Below are 10535 nucleotides of genomic sequence, written 5' to 3' on the forward strand. Positions count from 1 at the left end.
AATTTAGGCCTAGGTAAAACTTTCGAAACGAGTTTCTCAAATTTTTGATTTAAAACATACGTGAAGTGATAAGTAAATCTTGTGTGACTTAGTTTCGTGGACGCGAATTAAGCGCTCAAGTTAAACTACGACATACGTAGGAATATTATGAATGTCCGACGACGATTCTAGCAAACAGTTTGTTATATTAGATTAAGCATAAGAAGCAACTTTTATAAATAAAATAAAATCCATTAATAAATAGAACGACATGCATATATAGCGTTTGACTCAAATTTGAATTCGAGCTTTGCTGAAATTTTTCTATACCTGGACGTTACAATTGGTGTAAATTAGTAAACCGTATATATATATTATGATCGAACATGCAGTTGTTGCTCGCCCTGCTTTTGTTTGCCACCGATGCGACCGCACCCTATCGCAAGCAAATGCGTGCCGCCCTGCCCTGCTTGTCCCGCTAGCGCCATCGGAGGGCATTGCTCGGGGTTGACCACTCCATTTTTATGCGCATCATGCCAAGCCCTGCCTGCCTCCGTTGTCCTGTCGAGTTAATGCCTTGTCTCGATGCCACTACTCTCCCCCGCGTGGTCTTGTGCTTGGCTCCATGCGACCGCCCGAGACATGGCTGCTGTTTCTTTGCCGCAGTTCGCGTTCTGCCAAGGCCGAGCTGTCTCATCATTGCCCCCATGGCCGGTTCCCTCTGGGCCTCACCCGTGCAGACGCTCTCGCTTAACTAGCATAGTTGGCCATAGTTGGCCGAGCCCCGTAAGGCCACTGTCCCGTCTATTGTTGTCACCACCCGGAACCACTCGAGCCGTAGTTCCCCACCTGTGCCGGTCCTGCCTCGTAGCGCCGCACCCCACCTGGTACCGTGCTGGAGTCGCCAGTGCCAACGCCGTACTGGAGCCAGCCGCACCGCCGAGTCTCGCGCAGGAGCCGCCGGTGTTCCACGCTGCGTCCCCACGCCGGACTGCGTTTCTGAGCGTTTGCCTCGCCGTCGTCTGCTCCAGCGCCACGCCCGCTGCCCTACAGCACGCCATGGCCACGCCGAGCCTCCAGCGCCTTCCTCTTCCTTCTCCGCGAGCGAGTCCCGACCGCGTGCAGCTTTGCCCGCTGCTCCGTGGCTCTTCCCTCTGGTCGCGCCATGGCTACGCACCGAGCCGCCGCGGCACCTGCTGCCCCGTCGGGACCCGCGTCGTCCCGCCGCAGCACCCGCTGCTGCATCTTCCGATTTCCTGCGCACGCGCACGCCCTCAGTCAGTGCCGCCGCTTCTTCCTTCCTCCGGAGCCGCCCTCTCATGCTCCCAGCCACAACACCTCACCGCCCGCACCTAGTTGCGGCCACGCCGTTGCATGCCCGCAACCACCGTGGCTGCGATGTCTGCCGTCCTCATCGTGGCCGCGCCACCACAGTGGCCATCCAGTGTCGTCCCGTGTCACCACCATGCCGTACCACGGAGCCGCCCGATCACGAGCACCGACGCATGTGGCCGGAGCTCCACGCTCTGCCTCCGGCCATGCTATGCCCACCTGTGGATATGCCCGGCAGTGGTCATGCCGTGATGCCTCCTCCTCATCACCGTCGATGGTCTCACGGCCGGATTTGGTCACCGACCGGATCTCCTGGCAGTGCTCTGTTCTTGTGAAGAGGAGAAGGTGAGGACGTAGGAATGCAAATACGAGATTGTCGGAGGGTCTAGGTGTAAATTACAAGACTCATATAAATAGTGCTCTGGACCTCGGGCTGATTAGCGAATAGAGCAGGGTTGTTTTCGCATAAATCTCCAAGTCGGTCTGTGGGCAGGCCACGCTAGGCCGATAGGCTACCGTCGCGTCGGGCTGGCTTGCTGGGCTGCTGCTTCCTCGCCTGGGCCGCCAGTATGGCTGCTAGGCCACCTGCATCGCTGCCGCGCCCTGCTGGGCCGCCTGCCCCGTTGGGCTAGCTGCTTGCCCATGCGCTGGGCCGTCTGCGCCTGCCCCACTGGGCTGGTCGGCTGCTCACCCACGCGCACCCATGGGCCATCTCCACCTAGGCCGCTGCTTGTCAGTCTGCCTGGGCTGCCTTGTTGCTGGGCTAGTTTAGGGCCATCGGCCCTTTTCATTTTGAGGTAATTTCTAAATTAGCTTATAAAAGTAAACTTGTAAAATTCGTAGAAAATCACAGAAAAATCATAAAAATGTCAAAGTAGTTTTGTTGAGTTTATAAAATGGTGGTCTATCTAATAGTGTATTTTGTTCGCATAGGTTCGGTGTGTTTTTAGGATTTCTCTAATTATTTAAACATGCTTAATATTGTTAAAAGATGAACTTGTAGGAATTTCTGGGATAAATCAGCAATATTTTTTACTCTAAAAATTTGACAATAAACTACTAATATTATTATCTACTCACTATAATGTTTGTAGCTCAATAATAATTAGTTTGCTAAATAGATAATGATGTCCGATTGCGAATAAAGATTAAATTGATAAAATAGAATAAAGAAACACCTTGGTGTATATAACTAAAATTATTGTTGGGAAATAACGCCTTATCCGACAACGTGTATATGTAGCCTAAGTACGGTCATCGTTAGAACGAGCCTGTAAGCTTGAGAGGCATAAATTGTACTTTATGAGTCACGATTGCAGTCGATTATGTCTTTGCATTTGCATCGCATTGCATCTCATATAGGTACGATGATGGATCAACGAATCAATTGAAAGATGATTGGGAATCCGAAGATGGTGTAATGGTATTCTCTTTAGGAGATGATGCAATGGGCTTTCTGTTCAGTTGATGATGGATGATCTGAAGATGCAGATACTAACTTTTTAATATATCTTACCTAGGCAAGCCCCAGTGCATAACCCCTACTTTTTGTAGTTTAAATTGTATTTGTGCATTAAGTTTTAAGGAGTTGAATGAAACCTACTTGCATATATATCTTTATCCTATGAGTCTTACTAGTATGACAGGATCGTGTAGAATGCTATGCTATAGGACTCCAGTAGAAGTAGAGTGATTACCTATCACTCGCGAGAGATAGGAAATATATTATTGGATCATTATCACTTGGAATATATAAAATGGTGGAAAGGAAAAATGGTGACCGGGCAGGGATATGATTTGGGTATTGGTGGGTGTAAGAGGTTGTGTCACCGTGGATGTGGGGCATGGCTTGGTTACACTGCTTTCCCTGTCTGGTCGGTTCAGGACCGATCGTTGCATAAGATTCTAGGCAAGTCACTAACTTAATATCTCGAGCACATACTTATGTATGGGCGCTTGGAAGACTTGTTGCTCTCTTATTGTGGATCCAGCTCTTTCTGGACCGACTGTCAGGGTTTCATTTTGGTGGAGGAGGTCCTTGCACCGTACTGAGTCCAGGACTCACGGGCGGGGGCTTGGAGTCCCAGTTTGGATGTGGACCTGGACACCCAAGATAGGAGAGTGATGGGTTGGTCCTACTTGTGCCTAAGGTATAAGAGGGGCATGTGTTTTTGGGGTACCCAGCTGGGGGCATTGATTCACGAATCGCTGGGTAATCCAGTACGACTTGTCTACGGTTTAGCATCGTAGTAAGAACTGAAAGATGAAAGATGGAATGGAAAAAGAAACTCTGATTGCTTACCACCTACTTGAAAGTAGCATAGGTGCTTACATAGAATGGTTAGTTAATGAACCAATGTGGCTATTAATAAAAATCAGATATAAGGACGCACGCTTAGTAATGCTTCCTGCAAATGCAACCCACAAGCCAGATAGCCTTGCATATTCTTGGAGTCTTTTCTTTTCTCCTATCGGATAAGTCTTGCTGAGTACAATTGAGTACTCAAGGTTTTATTCCCCCTGTTGCAGGTGACAGGTGGATGCTAAAGCTGACCTTTGTGTGTGGATTCCTCCTGGTGGGCTCAGCGAGGATTTCCTTTACGATGCGATCGTAGTTGTTATTTATAACTCTCACTAAATGTTTTTATAAATGAAAGTTTCATAATCTGTTGTCATAGTTTAGATATCAATACTTTATCATGTCATGATGAGGTATTTATTTCCGCTGTAATTCTGATCACATATTTATATTCCGCTGTTAAATTAAATTATTCATAACTCTGATAATATGATTACATTCCGTTGTTATAATAAGAAATATTATACTCTGATGTTGTATTAAAAGTGATGTAAGAAATGGTTAAGAATGATGTAAGCTTTATTCTCTCCTTTGTGATCTTGATGGCAAAAATGTGGACTTTCGGGTTCTCCACTGGGGTGTGCCCGACGGAACCGAGTAATTTAGTGTTCTCCCCCGAGTGCTTAGTGTCTAATAAAAGACAAGCACTCCTGTCAGGCATTAGATTAGGTGGTTCTGCCACATGTGGTATCAGAGCCAAATATGAGAAAATAAGGCTTCAAAAACCTTTTCTAAACTAAAAATTGACAACCCATTTTTGCAAAAAGTTAGGACGTTTTTATACGAAGTTATATAAGTAGCCCTATTACTATGGTTATGTATCCAGGATAGATGGCACTCTGCTGACTTAGGTAGACTTAATCAATTTTTCTGTAGGTACACTGACTCGAGCATAGTCCAATAGTATCGACTAGCTACAGGGAGAGAACGATGTGCCAACAATCTAAGAACGGTTGCCCTATATGCGGCAACAGTGCAAGGACGTATAGGATGTGCATTCATGCATATCCTATTGTGTAGCACTCGTATTACTGGTAGATACGCCATCCATAGGTGTCACGCGCGTCGTATTGTGCATGACTAACTCATTCCTATTCTAGAGTTATGTCTGCACTATGGCTTCGTGTTTCGCGTTCGCCCGTGGTTCGCGCCGGTCGTGACCCATGTCTCCCCGTACCCCTTTCTGCGCTCTTGTCGGACCCTTGCCCTGCAGTCGTACTAGTCAGTAATGGCATCGCACGTCGCTCACCTCGAACGCGCGGAATTTGGTCGATTCATCGTAGTGATCTTGTGCGGGAACCCTGGCGAACCGCACCAGGACCACTGAACATTTTGCCTTTATAAGTAGATCCTGGCTTAGCCATTGGTACCACCACTCGGCGCACTTTAGCCCGCTTAGCTTTTCCTTTGAGCCACCATTTCGCTCAGCCTTCCTTGCAACCACCACTAGAAATGGCAGGAGCCTAGGTTAGTACCTACTGCCTGAATGTTGAGGGTTTTCCCAGAATCCTGCATGCCACCCTGCAAAAGCTCGGAGTTAGAGATCATCCCGAGTATGAGGGCCGTGAGTATGAGGAGCATGGCACCGAGTGGTGTGAGGTTACCATCTACATCGGGAAGAGTGAAGAGTTCCCCGACCTCACTAAAGCCTAGAGTGTGACCGCAACTAGGTTTCGCTTCATCGACACCTACCAGGTTGTGGCCTGCAAAGCCTTGCAGTACCTCTACCAGATCTATGAGGAGCCCATTGCTCGTACCCCCATGCAGTTCTTTCCTCCTTTGGACAAGAATCGGTGGGCATGGAGGGCCCACATGGAGGCTTTGCAAGGACGAGATGTGCAAGAGGATAGTCCCACCGTGGTGCACTTAGCCACATACCTGCTCACTTTGGATGAGCAGTACGACCGTCAAGCCTTGGAACTAGGGGCGTGCCTTCGGCGCGCTGAGGAAGCCAAGATCTTCAACTGGATGCTCCAGGTGCAGCTCGCCGAAGCGCATGCTAGTGCTACAGCTACTGAGAGCCAGGAGACTGCCATGTCGGAAGCTCTAAAGGAGGCCGAAGATTGGCATGTTCATCAGCAGCGGGTGGCCTATCTTGTCACTAGGGCCGAACGGAGGACGTTGGCTGCTGGAAGGCAGAATGTCCTGATCTTGGAAGGGATCCCTATCCACCCGCCAGAAAGAAGAAGAACTGGTGTTGCAGCACCGCCAGCACCTCCACCCTCGGAAGTGTCAAAAGTCGAGCCCTTGACTCCTCTAACACAGCCACTGCCACGAGAAGATGTAGATTAGTTGCCTTGAGATGTTGTACCCATAGTAGTAGTGTTTTTCATTGCTGTCCCCTGGTATTGTACTCTTGCCTGTTGATCGTCATCCATAGTTGTTGAGATCATCTGACCATAGGCGAATGCTATGTCGTGAATGGAGCCTGAATGCATGTATGATGTACCCGTATCAGACCGTTGGAACCTGCATGTTATTTAGTTCGTTGTGTTTATTGCGTTCATCTACTTTAGTTTCGCTAGCCATGCTTAGAGTTGTTAAGGGAGATAGTTAGTAGGTTACCAGAGAAGTTGACATTTGGATGCCAGCAGATCAGCCGTGATTGGATAATATAGGACACTATATCGACTAATTGTGAATGTCCCAGCAGAGCACTTGAATCTCTTTAAAACAAATCCACCATTGGATTTGAATTCCTTGTCCCTTGTTGTGAAGGGAACCCTTGTTGTATGAATTTTTCCCTTGCAATACTCCTCGTATTCTGTGGTCTATGACCCCACCGCCTTCATGGCGTGTAAGTTGGTAATAGTTGCCTGGTTAAAAGCTTATGGTGCCGCAATGAAACCGAAGGCTCCTGGTGGAACATCTGCCACATGTGGCGCTGCTCGGCACACGCTAGTATCAAAGTTATTAACCAAGTACCTTTACCAAATTACACCACCGTACCATTTTGTTTTAAAAAAAATCCTTGGAAATGTTCAGGTGTTCAAACGGAAGTCCACAACAGGTTGATGACATAGTGTTCTCTCAAGGTAAATGAGAGGAGATGGTGTTGGAGGAAGAAAGTATGACATGGTCTCGGTCTACATGAAAGACGAGCGTGGTCGAGTAAAGGAAAGAAAAAGAAGAGTAGTAAGGAAGGATAGTCTTGAGTAGTAGGGAGTGCTTGTAAAAGCCTAAGTGGATGTCATGTCCCAAGCCTTGTGTTTAGTTGACGACGCTATGTATACCGGGTTATTTCGCTGCATGCCCTGTGAACGCCATCGGTGTCAGGTCCATTATCGTCCTGTTTTCGTGTGGCCGCGGCATCATGCCGTGCTCGCCGTCCATGTGCACTATGTGCTTTTCCTTTTCCTGGTGTCCGGTCGGCTCTCTACCCCGCACCGTCGTTCCCCATACTAGACCCCCCATTTCCCCTTTCCTCTCCTTTCTTTCTTCTTTTGGTGACACGACCGCTCACACGCCTGCCTCATTGAGCGGACCCCTTCACCTCTCCTCTCCTTTATTTCCCCCTCTACCGCTTGTGTAGGAAGTGCACCATGTTTTCGATCTTATCTGCACCGCATGCACCATCTGTGTACCCTAGCCCCGCCACATCCGCCGTCAGTGTGTTGCTTCCCCTCTCCATCCGCCTATATAAGATACCCTTGATCCTTGCTCTTCTTCTTCATCCCCATTCCTCTCGCATTCATAGCAGAGCTACGAAATCTAGTCAACGTTGTGAAGCTAGGTTTGTCTGTCTAAGGTGATGGTGTGATCTGAGAAGAAGAAAGGATCCGGTTCGTCAAAGAAGTTCAAGTTCCCTTGGTTAGTTGGCCTTAGGATTCATGATGTTTTACTTCTCAGTCGACTATTTCTGGATCTGTTGGTGCTATGCCATGATTTGGATAATCATCTTCTTGTTGTTTCTCCATTGTCCTCGTCTATCTCGACTTCTAGGGTAAGTCTCGGTTGTATTAGTTTGCTTGTAACCATGTATCCTTAGATCCCCATGTGGTTTAGTATTCAAAGTTGTGTAATCTTTCGTGTAATCCCTGATCTATGAATGTAATCATGTTTCCCCTTTTCTGGTTCTAGCTTCGAATCTCGGGATGAGATTCTTTTTAAGGGGGGTTGGTTGTAACACCCCGGTGTTACAATCCTTTTAGCACCATGATTTAGGCCTAAGTAAAACTTTCGAAACGAGTTTCTCGAATTTTTGATTTAAAACATACGTGAAGCGATAAGCAAATCTTGTGTGACTTAGTTTCACGGACGCGAATTAAGCACTCAAGTTAAACTACACCGTACGTAGGAATATTATGAATGTCCGATGACGATTCTAGCAAACAGTTTGTTATATTAGATTAAGCATAAGAAGCAACTTTTATAAATAAAATAAAATCCATTAATAAATAGAACGATATGCGTATATAGCGTTTGACTCAAATTTGAATTCGAGCTTTGATGAAATTTTTTCTGTACCTGGACGTTATAATTGGTGTAAATTAGTAAACCGTATATATATATATATATATTATGATCGAACATGCAGTTGCTGCTCACCCTGCTTTTGTTTGCCACCGACACGACCGCACCCTATCGCAAGTAAATGCATGCCGCCCTGCCCTGCTTGTCCCGCTAGCACCATCGGAGGGCACTGCTCGGGGTTGAACACTCCATTTTTGTGCGTGTCATGCCAAGCCCTGCCTGCCTCCGTTGTCCTATCGAGTTAATGCCTTGTCTCGATGCCACTACTCTCCCCCACGTGGTCTTGTGCTTGGCTCCATGCGACCACCGAGACATGGCCGTTGTTTCTTTGCCGTAGTCCGTGTTCTGCCAAGGCCGAGCTGTCTCATCGCTGCCCCCATGGCAGGTTCCCTCTAGGCCTCACCCATGCAGACACTCTCGCTTAACTAGCATAGTTGGCCATAGTTGACCGAGCCCCATAAGGCCGTTGTCCCGTCTGTTGTTGCCACCGCCCGGAACCACCCGAGTCATAGTTCCCCACCTGTGTCGGTCCTACCTCGTAGTGCCGCGCCCCACCAGGTACCGCGCTGGAGTCGCCAGTGCCGACGCCGTACCGGAGCCAGTCGCACCGTCGAGTCTCACGCAGGAGCCGCCGGTGTTCCACACTGTGTCCCCACGCCGGACTGCGTTTTTGAGTGTTTGCCTCACCATTGTCTGCTCCAGCGCCATGCCCGCTACCCTGCAGCACACCATGGCCACGCTGAGCCTCCAGCGCCTTCCTCTTCCTTCTCCACGAGCGAGTCCTGACCACGTGCAGCTTTGCCCGCTGCTCCACGGCTCTTCCCTCCGGTCGCGCCATGGCTGCGCACTGAGCCACCACGGCACCTACTGCCCCGCTGGGACCCATGCCGTCCCGCCGCAGTGCCCACCGCTGCCTCTTCTGGTTTCCCGCGCGCGCGCACGCCCTTAGTCAGCGCCACCGCTTCTTCCTTCCCTCGAAGCCACCCTCCTATGCTCCTAGCCATAGCACCTCACCGCCCACACCTAGCTATGGCCACGCTGCTGCACGCCCGCAACCACCGTGGCTGCGATGTCCGCCATCCTCGTTGTGGCTGCGCCACCACAGTGGCCATCCAGCGTCGTCCCGCCTCACCACCATGCTGCACCACGGAGCCGCCCGGTCAGGAGTGCCGACGCACGTGGCCGGAGCTACACGCTCTGCCTCCGGCCGTGCTGTGCCCACCTGTGGATATGGCCAGCAGCGGTCATGCCGCGATGCATCCTCCTCATCGTCGTCGATGGTCTCACGGCCGGATTTGGTCACCGACCGGATCTCCTGGCAGTGCTCTGTTCTTGTGAAGAGGACAAGGTGAGGACGTAGGAATGCAAATACGAGATTGTCCAAGGGTCTAGGTGTAAATTACAAGACTCATATAAATAGTGCTCTAGACCTCGGGCTAATTAGCGAATAGAGCAGGGTCATTTTCGCATAAATCGCTAGGCCGGTCTGTGGGCAGGCCACGCTGGGCCGATAGGCTACCGTCGCATTAGGCCGGCTTGTTGGGCTGCTGCTTCCCCGCCTGGGCCACCAGTACGGCTGCTGGGCCACCTACACCGCTGTCGCGCCCTGCTGGGCCGCCTACCACGTTGGGCCACCGCTTGCCCCGTTGGGCTGGCTGCTTGCCTACGCGTTGGGTCGTTCGCGCCTACCCTGCTAGGCTGGTCGGCTGCTCACCCGCGCGCGCCCATGGGTCATCTTCGCCTGGGGCACCGCTCGTCTGTCTGCCTAGGCTGCCTTGTTGCTGGGCCAGTTTAGGGCCATCGGCCCTTTTCATTTTGAGGTAATTTCTAAATTAGCTTATAAAAGTAAACTTGTAAAATTCGTAGAAAATCACAGAAAAATCATAAAATGCCAAACTAGTTTTGTTGAGTTTATAAAATCGTGGTCTATCTAATAGTGTATTTTGTTCGCATAGGTTCGGTGTGTTGTTAGGATTTCTCTAATTATTTTAACATGCTTAATATTGTTAAAAGATGAACTTGTAGGAATTTTCGGGATAAATTGGTAATAGTGTTGACTCTAAAAATTTGACAGTAAACTACTAATATTATTATCTACTCACTGTAATTTTTGTAGCTCAATAATAATTAGTTTGCTAAATAGATAATGATGTCCGATTGCGAATAAAGATTAAATTGATAAAATAGAATAAAGAAACACCTTGGTGTATATAACTAAAATTATTGTTGGGAAATAACACCTTATCCGACAATGTGTATATGTAGCCTAAGTACGATCGTCGTTAGAATGAGCCCATTAGCTTGAGAGGCGTAAATTGTACTTTACGAGTCACGATTGCAGTCGATTAATTATGTCTTTGCATTTGCATCGCATTGCATCTCATATAGGTAC

This window comes from Miscanthus floridulus, chromosome 15, assembly GCF_019320115.1.
Source record: "Miscanthus floridulus cultivar M001 chromosome 15, ASM1932011v1, whole genome shotgun sequence".
NCBI lineage: Eukaryota > Viridiplantae > Streptophyta > Magnoliopsida > Poales > Poaceae > Miscanthus > Miscanthus floridulus.